This window comes from Triticum aestivum, chromosome 2D (genome assembly GCF_018294505.1).
Source record: "Triticum aestivum cultivar Chinese Spring chromosome 2D, IWGSC CS RefSeq v2.1, whole genome shotgun sequence".
NCBI lineage: Eukaryota > Viridiplantae > Streptophyta > Magnoliopsida > Poales > Poaceae > Triticum > Triticum aestivum.
In genome coordinates, this window is record NC_057799.1 from 468683650 (window position 1) to 468700086 (window position 16437).

Consider the following 16437-nt stretch of genomic DNA (forward strand, 5'->3'; position numbering starts at 1 on the left):
GATAGAGGAGGGCTGAGCACGGACTCCAGGAAATTTGTTCTATGTAACCAGAACCTCGGTATAGGCTCGATATAGTGGGGTGGCATGGGCCATAACTAGAATTCACGTCTAGCAGTATGGCACACGCCACCCACACGAGTCCCATCCGACACCTATTTTCTTGGAGTCCGTGCTACAACCATCTCTTCTCCCTCCTGTTTTCTCAGCCATCGCGCGGTGGGCGGGGTGGGGGTTTGCCGATAGTCGGTTTGCTCAACTGCGGTCCCACTTGTAAGTGAAAATGCAACACCGCACGCATTCCCCCTTGAGCGGCGTGCCGGACCAACCATGTGGGGGTGCGACGCGAACACGGCAGGCTTTTCCTTTTGAACTTGTAACTTGTAAAATTTGGTTCTGCTCCATGGCGCGACCGATAGATAGAAAATAACGATTTTGCCTAGAGTAATGAGAAGTTCGGTTATGGCGCCGTTCATGCATGGAGTACGTACGAAAATTATGAAGTTGATGCGAAAGGTAAGATAATTACTAGTAGTACCATATACTACTACATGGATTTGATAGAAAGATAAAAATACATACAGATCCATCAACGACATCCTCACGCCCTAGTGCGCCGGGTCACCAACCGACGTGTGAGGAGCAGCGGCGTTGGCGGCGAGCTCAACGTGCTTCTGAACAATGCCGTCCAAGGATGCCCTGCGGTCCAAGATGGCCAGCGTCCTTTCGTCCTCCTCTTGCATGTAGTAGTCCTTGTGGACGATTTGCGCGTAGACGTGGGTGATTATGTCGATGGTGTCCTGCTGCGCCAGGCGCTGCGGGTGAGCGTGACCTCTAGGTGGACATTCTCCAGCGTGACGGCGGGCAGTCGCAGGGCCACCAGTGCGTCGAAGATGTTGTCACCATAGTGGCCGTTGAGGGTGGCGGGCATCACAGAGCCTTGGCGTGTCGGCTGGAGGCGTACGTCAAAGTTGTCCGCAAGCTTCTTGACGATGGTGAACTTGTCAAGGAAACCGACGAGGACCTCATCGAACAAGGAGATGAAGTTGTCGTCCAAGCGGCCCCTCGCCCTGGCGGCCTCAAGCAATACCTGGAGACGTTCCTCGGTGCCGGGCCGCAGGCCGGCGTCGTGGACCATCTGGCACAGCCGGCTGATGCTCGCGCTCATCGCCTCCATGGGTCTAGCTTAGCTTCTAGTCAACTGATCTTGTGATTCGAATGATCACTCTTGCCCTTGGTTAGCATGCGTAGGTGCGTAGGATTTTGTACTACTCCTCGGCCCTCTACTGCACCTACCTTTGGCTGTATGATAGGTGGGCCAGCCACCCGTTGGGCCCACGTGTCATTCACCCAAAGGCATTTGCAGTAAGTCAATGAAGATGCGTCCCCCTCCGTGCCGGTGCAGTATAGTCATCTCATCGGACCTCTAGTTGGGGCCAAACGAGAGAAGTTTGATGTTTACTGGTTTATTGGTCCCCATTGCATTTTGCGCCAAGTTTTTACCTTTGATTTAACTAACAAAATGTTAATGCATGTAAACAAAAATGTTGTGTAAGTCACCTTACGAAAACCAAATAATCCCAAAACACTTAGGCACGGTACATTAACTCCCTCCTTGTTTCTTATTTCGTGACATATCAACCAATGAGAGATGTGTGTCGTGCATGCTTTCAATGACTCGAGACTACTAAACATGACATGTAGTGTTTAGTTCATTGCATGTAATCCTATTAATTAGCAAAAAGACATTAAGTTCTCTCGCCGATAGGAAATAAACAATACACCATGTATTTATTTACAGCGGGAGTAGTACATTTTTGTGACATGCATTACTAGATATTGCTAGTCAAATAGGAGTACTAAAATCCAGATGGACATGGTACTACTCCTAAATCTAGACGGTGGTGCTACTAGTACTAGTAGTAGTACTACCAATGTAGTAGGAGTACTAGCACTGTACTACCCGTTGGTCAAATTAATACGTGCTGCTCCTCAAGTGAAGTGACAAGACCCTCCACCGGAGATGACACCTGAGTATAGGCGCCGTGTTCGGCATACCATATTCAGCCTCACCGTCTGCAGTCACTATCATCATGGCTATAGAGCTAGCCTGCTTACAACTAGCCTTGTTCGACATAATTTCCCATGCATAGATGCCCGTGCATTGCACGGAACAACAAGATTGGGGGTGGACGGCGCCGGCAGCGGCCATCGCGCCAGATTTTTCCACGGCCTTCTAGATGTGGTGGGGAGGAGATTAGGCTGATTGTGAGAGACAAGGAGTTGTTTGTAAATAGGGAACAAGTGCGGGCATCTGTTTGCAAAAATGGAGAAGTTTGGTTTGTATGCGTCAGATCTAGATCCGACGGCTATTGGTGAAAGATGGGAGGCACAACATCATCACCAACTCAGGACCTGTTTGATTCGCAGGATTTTGAAAACGCAGGAATAGGACACGGCAATATTACAAGTTTCAAACTGATATTACAAATGTGAGGAGTAATGCTGCACCTACGAAGAGGGAATTACTAGGAAGTTTACGTAAGAACTTTCGTTACTTTAGGTGGATGCAGCATTATCGTACAAACTAAAATCCACCGCCCTGACAAGTCACTAATGGGCAAATAAGTTTTCTAGTCTCTGGCCACTTGATGTTTAAAAAACAAATTCAGCTTCTGCGAAGACTTTGTCATTTAGGCTTAGACGCTTGCGTGATCAGCACGCCATTCATTATTGCACCAGAGAACACCAAATTTCATTACCTTGAGCACACTTGCCTCCAGAACAAAGAACCTGGCCAATTTAATCTCAGATGTGATGCCTCGGTAGTCGATCAAATCAATTTTTGTAAGATGGAGATCAAGGCATTCGATGAGATTGTTATAGTGCAGCACATTCTTCACTTTTGGGTCTTTTTTTATCTGCAAAAGAAGAGAACATATTAGAGCAGCTGGCTGTATAAGATTGTCATGTCATCAAGAGGTACCAATATCATTCGCTCATACGATAGGGTTGGCTGCCTAGTGATATTTTTTTCACTCTCTCTCTCTCTCTCTCTCTCTCTCTCTTTCTGTTTCCTCTCATTTAACTAGGAGCACGTGAAGAGCTTGGGCATTTGTTGCCTTCCACTATGTGGCCGATGCCATATTTCGCAAAAGTATGCCACATAATACGCATCTATGTCAAATCAAAAGATTTTGGCACCGCTCTCGCGATGTGAGAGAGTTGGCACCGTTGTGCACACAGACCCACATGTATAAGCAAATCAATCGAACCAACTACACCAGCCTCTCACTCTCCCAAACAAGTGTTTTTTTATTGCCTTAGTCCTCTCTCTCTCCACGCAGTGTTTTTTCATTGCATGAGTTAATTTGGCACCGGAGCAAAGTAGGTGATCCAGATTGGGGCACTAGGTGAGCAATGGAGGGGCATCGATGCCAAATGCATCACAAGTGAATTTGGCACGTGCTTTGGCCTACATAGCCCACTTTTGTACTCCCTCCGTCCCAAAATTATTGTCTTAAATTTGTCTAAATACGGATGTATCTAATTACATTTTAGTGTTAGATACATCCATATCTAAACAAATGTAAGACAAGAATTTTGGGACGGAGGGAATACTACCTCGTATTTAGTATAAAATTTTGACCAAAGATTTACCTAAGAAAATGCCAATGCATGTCACTAAAAATTACACCATTTGAAATTATGTTCAAATACGAATCCAACGATATAGTTCTTAGTGACATGCATTAACATTTTGTCAGTTAAATCTATGGTCAAATTTTGATACTACAAAATTGGAAGAGTAAACCAGGACGGAGGTAGTACTTGCTCTTAGGGTAACCATAGAGTTACTGGAGTAGTCTAAGTTACTTTCCACTCTAACTAGCCTAGGCTACTATAGTAGTACAGCATAAAAACGATGCAGGTGATCACGTGAGAAAAAATACTAAAAACATTTCTTTCGGTGCAGTGCGTAGATGTAGTTTTGAACACTACACTTGTCATCGTAATTTGGGAAAATTACGAAAAAATTGAGCTACGTTGTGATTACCGTTTACTAATAGGAAAGAAGTTTCACCTTGATGAGTAGCTTCTCTGTGCACGGAAAGCATGTAAGGAATCCAACAACTTGATCCAGATTGGGGCCGATAGATTTTAGTGCCAAGATCTTCACTGTGCGCATGGACTGGGTCAAGCTTGTGGGAATCATTTTCTGGAAGACAGTCGTAAATACATCAAGAAGAAATTTAAAATGTGAATTTCAAGAAGACGGAGAAGAAGATGAGTGTTGTACCTGAACGATTACGGATCCAATAAAGAGTTCGAAGAATTTGGCAGACGAGTACACCAACGCTGTCAATTTCGACGTGTCAAAGACCCTGATTTTTGTTGGACCTTCTAGATCCGATACAAGCAATCTCTCAAGGAAAGGCGCATCCTCAATGACCATAACATGGAACAGCTGGAGTGATCTCTTCCCAATTGATGTCTTGTTGCGGGGCCAGCAAGACACATAAATCCATCGGAGATTCGTCGAGGCGATGTGTAACGCCCCGGATCCGATGGCCAGGTGTCATCCAGTTATTCGCCGTCGTTGCCATGTCTGTTGCTTGCGTGTTGCATTTTTCCATGTCATCATCTGCATTTCATCTGCATGTTTTTCAAAACTTGCGTCTGTTCGGGTTCCGCCGGTTCTCTCCGTTGTCCGTTCTGAGCCCAACCACACTCGCGTGCACCCGGCGCCCCTCTCAGACCTTGTTTTGTGAGCCACAGGAAAACGTTCTCGGAATGGGCCGAAATTTGCTGAGTGGCCTTGGTATATCACCGGTAGACCGCCCGTCAAATTTCGTTCCATTTGGAGGTCGTTTGATGCCCCAACAGTTAACCGTGTAACCCCGAAACCCCTCTCCCTTTGCAGCCCAACACCCCTCCACCACAGCCCATTATCCCATCCAAACCCCCTCCATGCTCTCCGCCGTTGGAGCACGATCGTGTGGGCGAAAACCGCACCTCATTTGGACTCTCCTAGCCCCCTCTACCAATAAATTAGACCTCCCCGTCCAAATTCGCGGTCTAACCCTAGCGTCTTCCTCCTTGCGCGGCCGGACACATCTGTCCGCGCCGGACATGTCCGCCGGCCACGTCGCCCGGCCAATCGCGTGCCGCCACCTCAGCAATTGCCTCCCCGCGCCCAATCCCGTGCCTCCGCGTGTCGCCTCGCCGTCGCCCTCCACTGTGCGCCACCCGGGGCCGCCGAAGCCCGCCCGCGGCCCGCGTCGGTCAGATCTGGGCCTGGAGGCAGCCCGCGCGCCGCCGCACGAGCACGCCCGAGCCTCCCTCACTCGTTCCCGTTCTAGATCGGGAGAGCGCCGCCGCCTCGTCTCCTCCCCGACCTCCCTCACGCGCCTCCCCACCGGCGCCGCCGCCGGCCCCCACGACCACCAGGCTAGGCGCTCGCGCCTCTCCTCGTCCCGTTCTTCTCGCTCTCTCCCTCACCTATGATCTCTCTCTCTCTCTGTGGAACTTCGCAGGAGCATGATGGCCGACCCGGATCTCCACGCTCGTGCTGCCCCAAGCCTCCTCTCTGCCAAAAATGGATCCGCCGTGGCCAACAATGTCGGAATCCGGCCGGGCCCCGCCGGATCGAGCCGTCCCCTCGCCCCCATGTCGCCAGAACTGCCGCTGCCATGGCTTGCTTGTTCCTCCAGCGACCTGGATCCCGTTTTCGCGCTGGTAGTTATTTCACTGTCCCAAATTTTCAGCGACATGTGTGCATCTTTGCCATGCCATAACTTCCTACTCGTTACTCCGTTTTGCATGTACAATATACCAGAATGTTCACTGTGAGATGCTCTACATTTCATTCCACTGAGACATGCTTGTTTGAGGTCATTTTGATGCTCTAATCATCGTTGCAAGAGTGCTATATGATGTTAACCTGATGAGTCTGTTATAACTTGTTGTTTTGTCAGTTTCGTTGCATTTTGTGTGTGAATCTTTTGAGCATGATGTCTACATGTTTAAGAGCATATTCATGCCATCTTTACAGTGGTGCAATCCATGTATTTTTGTGAGTCTTTTGGTGAGTGCATCAAGCTAGTGAAGTAGGGTACTTGTTGTTACTGTTTTGCTAGGCTGAAACTGCTATACCATCTTGCTATGTTTGATTGATGCTACCATCCATTATATGAATAATCTGGAGATGTCCACTAAGGATGTTTTGGTTACACATGTTATGCTCTATCCACCCATGCCCTTGGTTGAAATTATGGCTTGCTGTAGATTATTGTTATCATGCTCCAAAGTTGCTAAATAATGTTGCTGTCAGTCTGTTAACATGAAGTTCAGTTTTGCCATGTGTTTTGCTAGTGATCCATGTACCCTATGACTATGCTATTGCCATGTTTAGCTCCATACATGTGTCTTTTTACTGTTGGTCACCTTTTCATGCCATGTATTGCTCTATGGTGAGTCGTACAAGCTCACCAACATGCCTACTTATCATTGTGTCTTCCATGTACTGTTATTCTGAATCTGTCATATTACTTGCCATGTTTGCATGGATGCTACCATGTTTTCTTGATCTATGGAATAAGTTCAGTAAGGAAGTGTTGTTAAGTGCTTTTAGTACTAGCATGCCATGCTTAAGTTTTCCATGATAGTTTGCGTAACTTGTAGTTTGCTAGCTCTAAACATTGCAACCTGATATTATTTCTGTCATGTCCAATGAATTTATGCCAAGTCTGTGAAACTGTTATTATTGGCAATCCTGCCATGTCCTTTTGAGCATGTTCTAGTGGTTTCTAGAGATAGCTCAGTGTTCATGTTTTGTAATGCTTTACATGTAAATCACATCCATGCCATTTGTTTTCGTGTTGGGGTGCTGTAGCATATTGTTTTGATGCTTGCAAGATGCCAAGTTGCTGTTTTGGACAGCTTGTCCTTTATACTTGTTTCATGTGTATGTGTTGAACCGTTGCTCCGTTTTGAGTGTGCTCTACATGAAACTTGCTTAGTTTTACATGTAGCTTCATATTAACTTGTTGCATTCATGTTTTGAGTGTGTTTGCTTGATGTTTGTATGCATTTTGCACCAATGCCATGTTTGACTTGTTTTGCTCATATCTTCTAGGCCGTAGCTCCGAACTAAATGAACTTTATATGAAACTTGACTAGAATTTCGTATAGATATCTTGGTGAATCTTAACTTGCTGTTTAACAACTTGAACATAAGGTTTATTCAGATCTGGACCAATTTCGAAATTTGCATATGAGGACTTACCGGAATTGTTACATGTTGTTTCCGGCCTCATTTAAACCTGCTTTGATGTGTTGCTCTTGTATGCATCATCTCTTGCCATGAGTAGCTGCATGTAGCCTTGTCATGCATCATGCTTGGTTGTGCATCATGTCATGTTTATGTGTTGTGTGTTTACCTTGTTGTTTGCTTCTTTCTAGTTGTGCTCCTTCTTGTTAGTTCCTGTTTCGTTGCGATCGTGAGGATTCGTTCGTCTACGCTTGGTTCGTCATCGTGGTTTCATCTTCTTCTTGGACTCGTTCTTCTTCCTAGCGGGATTTCAGGCAAGATGACCGTTGCCCTGGATCTCACTACTATCATTGCTCTGCTAGTGCTTCGTTCTATCGCTATGCTGCGCTACCTATCACCTGTTTATCAAGCCTCCCAAATTGCCATGTTAGCCTCTAACCTTTTTCACCCTTCCTAGCAAACCGTTGTTTGGCTATGTTACCGCTTTTGCTCAGCCCCTCTTATAGCGTTGCTAGTTGCAGGTGAAGATGAAGTTTGTTCCATGTTGGGACATGGATATTGTTGGGATATCACAATATCTCTTATTTAATTAATGCATCTATATACTTGGTAAAGGGTGGAAGGCTCGGCCTTATGCCTGGTGTTTTGTTCCACTCTTGCCGCCTTAGTTTCCGTCATACCAGTGTTATGTTCCTTGATTTTGCGTTCCTAACGCGGTTGGGTGTTATGGGAACCCCTTGACAGTTCGCCTTGAATAAAACTCCTCCAGCAAGACCCAACCTTGGTTTTACATTTGCCACCTAAGCCTTTTTCCCTTGGGTTCTGCAGACTCAAGGGTCATCTTTATTTTAAACCCCCGGGCCAGTGCTCCTCTGAGTGCTGGTCCAAACCGAGCGATGTTCGGCGCGCCCTGGGCAACCAGGGTCTATGCCAACCCGACGTCTTGCTCATACGGTGTGCCCTGAGAACGAGATATGTGAAGCTCCTATCGGGATTTGTCGGCACATTCGGGCGGCTTTGCTGGTCTTGTTTTACCATTGTCGAAATGTCTTGTAACCGGGATTCCGAGACTGATTGTGTCTTCCCGGGAGAAGGAATATCCTTCGTTGACCGTGAGAGCTTGTGATGGGCTAAGTTCGGACACCCCTGCAGGGTATAAACTTTCGAAAGCCGTGCCCGCGGTTATGTCGCAGATGGGAATTTGTTAATATCCGGTTGTAGTAAACTTGAAGTAAACTCTTCTAAAATACACCAACCGCGTGCGTAACCGTGATTGTCTCTTTTTGTGGTTGTTCGAGAGGAGAACACGGTTTTTGGGTTATGTTTGACGTAACTAGGAGTTCAGGATCACTTTTTGATCATTACTAGTTGACGACCGTTCCGTTGCTTCTCTTCTCGCTCTTATTTGCATATGTTAGCCACCATATATGCTTAGTCGCTGCTGCAACCTCACCACTTATCATTTCCATACCCATTAAGCTTTGCTAGTCTTGATACACATGGTAATGGGATTGCTGAGTCCTCGTGGCTCACAGATTACTATAACAATAGTTGCAGGTACAGGTTACGTGGTGATCATGACGCGAGAGCGAGGTTACTTGTTTTGGAGTTCTTCTTCTGCTTCTTCTTCAATCAGGGGATAGGTTCCATGTCGGCAGCCTTGGCTAGCAGGGTGGATGTCGTTTGAGCTTCTGTTTGTGTTTCATCCGTAGTCGGATGTTGCTCTTGTTGAGGATATAGACCTTAGAGTCACCCGCCAGGAGGGGCCGGGTTACTCTTCGGATGATCATTGCCAGAAGCCCGGAGCTAAGTTTCAAGATGATGGGCCAGAGATAGGCTGAGACCCGGATATGGCTTAAAGCCCGTAGTTACAATCATTGTTATAGTAGACTTGTAGTGTAAGGCAAGTATTGTTTAGAGTCCGAGCCGGACGCTCTTATGAGCCGGCCAGGACTCTAAGGGCTGTTGGGCGTCAGCCTCCCTATATAAAGGGAGGACCCGGCAGCGGTTTAAGGGCGACAACAATCTGATCGAGAGCCGGGCATAGCTGTTTAGCTCTCTGGCGATCGTAACCCTAATCAATAACACCACAAACTGGACGTAGGCTTTTACCTTCACCGTAAGGGGCCGAACCAGTATAAATCCTTGTGTTCCTTGTCCCGCATAACCCCTTCAAGCTTCCTAGTTGCGATGGCTCCACGACTAAGTCCTAGCTCGAGGACATCTGCCGTGACAATTCCACGACAGTTGGCGCCCACCGTGGGGCTGGCGCACGGTGGATTTGAGTTCTTGAAGGGCAGCTTCGAAGGGCTCAAGGCATACGCTGTGGGCCGGATGACGAAGAGTCGTCGCGGCAAGCTTTACATCGACGATGCGGACTGGGGCCCCGACGCCGGCTCAATTGAGTACGGGTACCGGGTCCCCTTCGGTGGAATTCATGTCTTCATCGGCAAGATTGGTGAGCCGGGCCCCGAGCCGGACCTCCACGCCGATCTCATCGAAACAGCTCAACGCGCACGACCCGCCCGGGCCCGGCCTGCCTTAAGGCGCGCTTTTGTGGGATGCATCCGTGGAGGGCCCTCTGATCCATCCGGGTTCGGTGATGAGGCGGCCGCCGGCTCTGACGGCGAGTCGGCCACTGATGAGTCAAACTCGTTGTACCAACTTCAAGATGGCGTGCTCATGGGTTGTTCCGACGATGACAGTATTCCGGACCTTTTTGAGCCACCAAGTCAAGTTTGAGTTTTTATGGCTGGTGCGCAGCCTGTTCAGAACCCTGCTGCCGGAGCGGGAAACCCGGTGCCTTCTCCTGCCCAGGTGCTAATGGATCTCACGGACAAGATGACGGCCCTGTTAACTGCCACGGTCGACCCAGCAGATCAAGCTCAGCACGATGCGGTGGTGGCACAGTTAAAATTGGATCTGATAAAAGCTAAAGAGGATCTTGCAGCGGAAGGAATCAGGCTGGCTACAGAGCGGGCGGCTCTCGACGCCCGGACTCAGCTGATTCAGGCGCAGTCCTTCCAACTCACGATGGATCAGAACGCGGCCAACGAGGTCATGAGAATGAGGCATCAGAAGGCCCAGTCTCGACTCCCGCCGGTTTACGATCCACGCAATCTCTTTAACACGCCGGGTCCAGGGTCTAGTAACCCGCCAGGGGTCATTGCGCCCGGGTCTGGACCCCTTATTCAGCCACGAGTGATGGGTCCTCCCCAGGTGCCCCCTGCCCCGCCTCAGTATGTGCCAATACCCCCGGGTCATTATGATAAGCCGCTAGAGAACATGGTAGTTGCGGCAGCACGGCTGGCGGCTCTCCCCGTTGACGGCGATTCCCCGGCGGCCGTCGAAACCCGCCGTGTCAGGGAACTCCTGCAGACGGCACTAGCACAGCAAGAGGCGTACTCCTATAGCCGTGACAGGATCCACTCGACCCCTCGTCCAGGCCAGAGCCCGAGTTACAGCCGGCACATGGTATCGGCAACCGGTTCAAGTAATGTGCGACGCCATAACCCGCCCCCTGGCCATGGCCCGGCTCATAATGGAGCCTTCTACGCAACAGACCAAGCGCGGCAAGAGGCAGAGCAGGCACCTCAATTGACGGCTTATCAGACCCCCCTGGCTTATCCGACGACGTCCGTTGATGTGGGAATTTCTACCAGGACCGGGGGAGTCCCTTGTTTGGTACCAGCCATCTGTAATGAACGTCTACCTAAGGACTTCAAGGGCCCTAGGAAGGTGCCTAACTACACAGCGGACTTACAGCCTGCAGCCTGGATTGAGAGTTATGAGATGGCTATGGAATTGCTGGAGGTCAGTGAGGCGGCCATGGCCAAATATTTCACCATGATGTTAGATGGAACTGCCCGCACGTGGTTGAAAGGGTTACCGCCGAACTCCATTGGGTCTTGGGCTGAGCTGAAAGCCCGGTTCATTCAAAACTTCAAAGATACCTGCAGGCAGTCTATGTCAATTGTGGATTTGACTAACTGTAAGCAGCAGGAGGGTGAGTCCACGACCCATTGGGTTCGCCGGGTCAAGGAGATCATACATTCATCAGGTAAGATGGATGCCGACTCTGCAGTCTTAATGTTGGAACAGAACTGTCGCTTTGTGCCCCTTAAGATGAAGCTTGGGCGGCTCAAGCACGACTGCACCGATATGGGTACCCTAATGGCGGCTCTTGTCAAGTACGCCGATTCTGATGGTACCAAGGATCCCCCTTCAGACGATGAAAGGGCAGGGAAGGGAAAGAAGAATGGCAATGGCAAGGGTCGTCAGTTTAACCCGGGGAACCAAGGAGGAGGCAAGCATAAGCCCGATGGCAGCCTAGAGTTTGTAGCCAACACCAACTCTCAAGGTAATAACCAGCGACGCAAGGGGAGGCCCCCTCCCCGAGGCGGCGGGTCAGGACCTTCTCTAGAGCAGCTGTTGAATGAACCTTGTCCGAGACACGGCTCTAGAGAGAAGCCAGCAACTCATCTATGGAAGGATTGTGCTATCATGAAGGCCTTTAAAAACTACAATGGTCCGGGTGGCGGCTCAGGCGCCGGCGGTTTTCATGGCCCGGGCGGCGGCTCAAATTCCGGTCCTCAGAACGGTCAAGGAGGCTTTAATCAACAGTCTGGTCAGGGTCATCAACAGCAGCAGGGGGGTTATCAGACCAACCCAAAGCAGCTTAGCGGTGGATAGTATCACGTGTTCACCACTAGTTTGTGCAAACGAGACGAGAAGCTTCAAAAGAGGGCTCTTAATGCTGTTGAGCCGGCGGTTCCACGCTACTTGCGGTGGTCTGAGCAGCCTATAGTGTGGAGTAGGGAGGATCACCCTCCCCGGGTGGATAACCCGGGCCACTTGGCCTTAGTGGTGGCTCCTCAGGTGGGAGGCTATAAGTTCACAAAGGTACTCATGGATGGAGGCAGCAGCATCAATATCCTCTATTATGAGACTTTCCGTCGTATGGGGCTAGTCGATAAGAACCTCAGCCAGTCAAACACTATCTTCCATGGCGTGGTACCCGGTAAGTCGGCTTATCCAGTCGGCAAGATCGAACTGGAAGTGGCTTTTGGCGATGAGAACAACTACAGGGTGGAGAAGTTGACCTTTGAGGTGGTCAAGATAAGAAGTCCATACCACGCTATATTTGGACGGCCGGCTTACGCCAAGTTCATGGCACGGCCGTGTTATGTTTACTTACAGCTCAAGATGCCGGGTCACAATGGGACCATTACGGTTCACGGCAGCCGGAAAGTGGCTCTGGAGTGTGAGGAAGGGGATGCAGCTTATGCAGAGTCTGTTTGCGCCACAGAGGAGTTGAAATTTTATAAAGACAATGTTGACCCAACAGATATGACCTCTCTGAAAAAGGCAACCACGGAGAATGAACCAGCAATGAAATTTAAATCAGCTGATGAGACTAAACTTGTTGATTTTGTTCCAGGTGACTCGTCTCAGCAGTTTAGCATCAGTGCAAATCTGGACCCGAAATAGGAAAGCGCGCTCATCGAGTTCATCCGTGAGAATAGGGACATCTTCGCGTGGAAACCTTCTGACATGCCAGGTGTACCTAGAGAACTCGCTGAGCACACTCTCAATGTCGATCCAAAATTTAAGCCGGTCAGACAGTTCCTTCGACGGTTTAACGAAGAGAGGCGGAAAGCTATTGGTGAAGAAGTGGCCCGGCTCTTGGCGGCCGGGTTCATTGTTGAGGTTTTTCACCCGGAGTGGTTGGCTAACCCGGTGCTCGTACTCAAGAAGAACGGCACCTGGCGGATGTGTGTGGACTACACGGACTTGAACAAGGTGTGTCCGGCTGATCCTTTTGCTCTCCCCCGTATTGATCAAATCATTGGTGCTACGGCAGGTTGTGCACGCTTAAGTTTCTTGGATGCCTATTCCGGGTATCATCAGATTAAGATGGCAGTTAAGGACCAGGAGAAGACGGCGTTCATCACTCCCTTTGGAGCCTTCTGCTATGTGTCTATGCCTTTTGGACTCAAGTGTGCACAGGCGACTTACCAGCGTTGTGTACAGAATTGTCTTCATAAACAGATCGGGCACAATGTTCACGCTTACGTGGATGATATTGTGGTTAAATCCATCAAGGAGGAAACTCTGATAGATGACTTAAGGGAAACCTTCGATAATCTCCGGGTCTACAAGATGATGCTTAACCCGGCCAAGTGTGTTTTTGGTGTTCCTGCAGGCAAACTATTGGGCTTCTTGGTTTCTGACAGAGGCATTGAGGCTAACCCGGAAAAGATCAAGGCTATCACCTCCCTAGCTAAGCCGGCATGTATAAATGACGTTCAGCGTTTGGCGGGTCGCATCACTGCTTTAAGCCGGTTTATAAGCCGTTTGGGTGAGAAAGCTATGCCCCTATATCAGTTGATGAAGAAAACTGATAACTTTATCTAGAATGATGCAGCTAATACCGCTTTTGAGGATTTGAAAAAGCAACTGGCAGAGCCCCCCGTCCTTGCTGCTCCGGTTGATAAGGAGCCCTTGCTACTATATGTAGCGTCAAATGCACGAGCCGTCAGCATGGCTGTTGTAGTGGAGCGCAAGGAGGCTGGTAAGGAGCATCCGGTTCAGCGGCCGGTTTATTATGTCAGCGAGGTGCTCATTGAGTCCAAGCAGCGGTACCCGCATTGGCAGAAGCTCGTATACGGTGTGTTCATGGCGAGCCGGAAGCTCAAACATTATTTTCAGGGTCATCCCATCACTGTGGTCAGTTCTGCCCCCCTTGGTGATATTATCCAGAACAGAGAGGCTACAGGGAGAATTGCTAAGTGGGCTATAGAACTTGGACCTCATGGCCTCAAATATGTGCCACACACCGCTGTTAAATCTCAGGCTTTGGTGGATTTCATCAATGATTGGACGGAGTCTCAAGTGCCTGAGCAAAAGCCGGATAACACTTATTGGACTATCCACTTCGATGGGTCCAGACAGTTGGAGGGCTCGGGGGCTGGTGTTGTATTGGCTTCCCCTAAAGGTGACAATTTCCATTATGTGCTACGGTTGATGTTTCCTTGCACTAACAATGCGGCTGAATACGAAGCTATGCTCCACGGTCTTCGGGTGGCTAAGGAAATGAGCTTAAGCCGGGTAAGGTGCTTTGGGGACTCAGATTTGGTGGCTCAACAAGTATCAGGCACCTGGGATTCTAAGGATCCTCTCATGGCGGCTTATCGTCGCGAGGTTGATGCCATTGCTGGGCACTTTCAGGGATACCAAGTGGAGCACATTGATCGTAGGAAGAACGAGGCGGCTGATGCTTTAAGCCGGCTAGGCTCTCAGCGAAAGCCGGTGCCGCCTAACACTTTCCTGGATGTCTTGTATAACCCCTCGGTTAAGTTGCCTACAGAAGAGGACTTGGCTATCCCTGACCCGGAGGCACGACTGGTGGCGGCTCTTCATGTCATACCAGACTGGACAATGCCATATCTGGCTTATATAACCCGGGGAGAGTTGCCTGAGGATGAAACTCTGGCCAGGCAAGTAACCCGGCGGGCTAAGTCAATGATTGTCATTGATGGCGAGTTGCATCATCGCAGTGTTTCGGGGGTGTTTCAGCGTTGTATCTCCCCTGAGGAAGGTCAAGAGATCTTGCGTGAGATCCATGAAGGGGATTGTGGCCATCATGCCGGTTCAAAATCTCATGTGGCCAAGGCTTTCCATCATGGTTTTTATTGGCTGACGGCTCACGCTGATGCAGAGGACTTGGTCAGTAAGTGTGATGGTTGCCAAAGGTTCTCACGACGGGCTCATGTGCCTGCTCAGGAGTTGAGGATGATCCCAATCACTTGGCCCTTTGCGGTCTGGGGGCTTGATATGGTTGGGCCTTTTAAACGGTCCAAGGATAAGAAGACCCACCTCTTGGTGGCCGTTGACAAATTCACGAAGTGGGTGGAGGCTGAGCCAGTTAGCAAGTGCGACGCAGCCACGGCGATTCAATTTATGAAAAAGGTGATTTTTCGCTTCGGCTTTCCGCACAGCATCATAAATGACAATGGCACCAATTTATCCAAGGGCGCTATGGAAGAATTTTGTCAACGGGAGCATATCCGACTTGATGTTTCCTCAGTGGCTCATCCTCAATCCAATGGTCAAGCTGAGAGAGCTAACCAGGAGATTATGAAGGGCATCAAACCCCGGCTTTTGGTCCCTTTGCAACGGACGCCGGGTTGTAGGGTGGAGGAGCTGCCCTCCGTCTTATGGAGCATCAACACTACTCCTAACAGGTCTACTGGCTTCACGCCTTTCTTCATGGTTTATGGAGCAGAAGCAGTCCTCCCCAGTGACATCCGTCACGATTCGCCTCGTGTGGCGGCTTATGTTGAGACGGATAATGAACAGGCGCGCCAAGATGCTCTGGACTTGTTGGACGAACAGCGTGATGTGGTGGCAGCCCGTTCAGCGATTTACCAACAAGACCTGCGCCGTTATCATAGCCGCCGGGTCAAATCCCGGGTCTTCCAGGAAGGCGACCTTGTGCTCCGGCTCATCCAGGATCAAACAGATGCACACAAGTTATCCCCACCTTGGGAAGGGCCCTTTGTGGTCAGTAAGAACTTGCACAACGGGTCATATTACCTCATTGATATTCGGGAACATAAAGATTCGCGTAAATCTGAGGAGGAGACCCGTCGGCCATGGAATATAGCTCAGCTTCGGCATTACTGCACTTGAGCTGCTGGCTCTCGTGGTGTACATATTTATCTCAGACATGTATATACTATGATAAGCAATAAAGCAGGGCCTCTGTCCTTTTTTCTCCCCCAATTATGCGTGTGTTATTTCTTACATGCTGATTTAAAGGAGGATCTGGCTTATGATTGTATTTGAGACTAGCTGTAAGCAGTAAGGTCACTTGGAGGCTTCCTGTTCAAACATGGGTCGTATTCGAACCAAAGAGAACATAGCTGTCGATACCCACGTGATTGGCAAAGTGCCGAGCTCGTTGGGAAGTTAACCTTGATCATATTTGAATCACAGTTTAACCCCTCTGAGAACCGACGTGGATCGTATTCGAATCAGCGTCGTTAAACAATTTTAAGAATCACTTGGGGGCTTCCTGTTCAAACATGGGTCGTATTCGAACCCAAGAGAACATAGCTGTCGGTACCCTCTTGATTGGCATCGCCACACCCATTGGGGGCTAT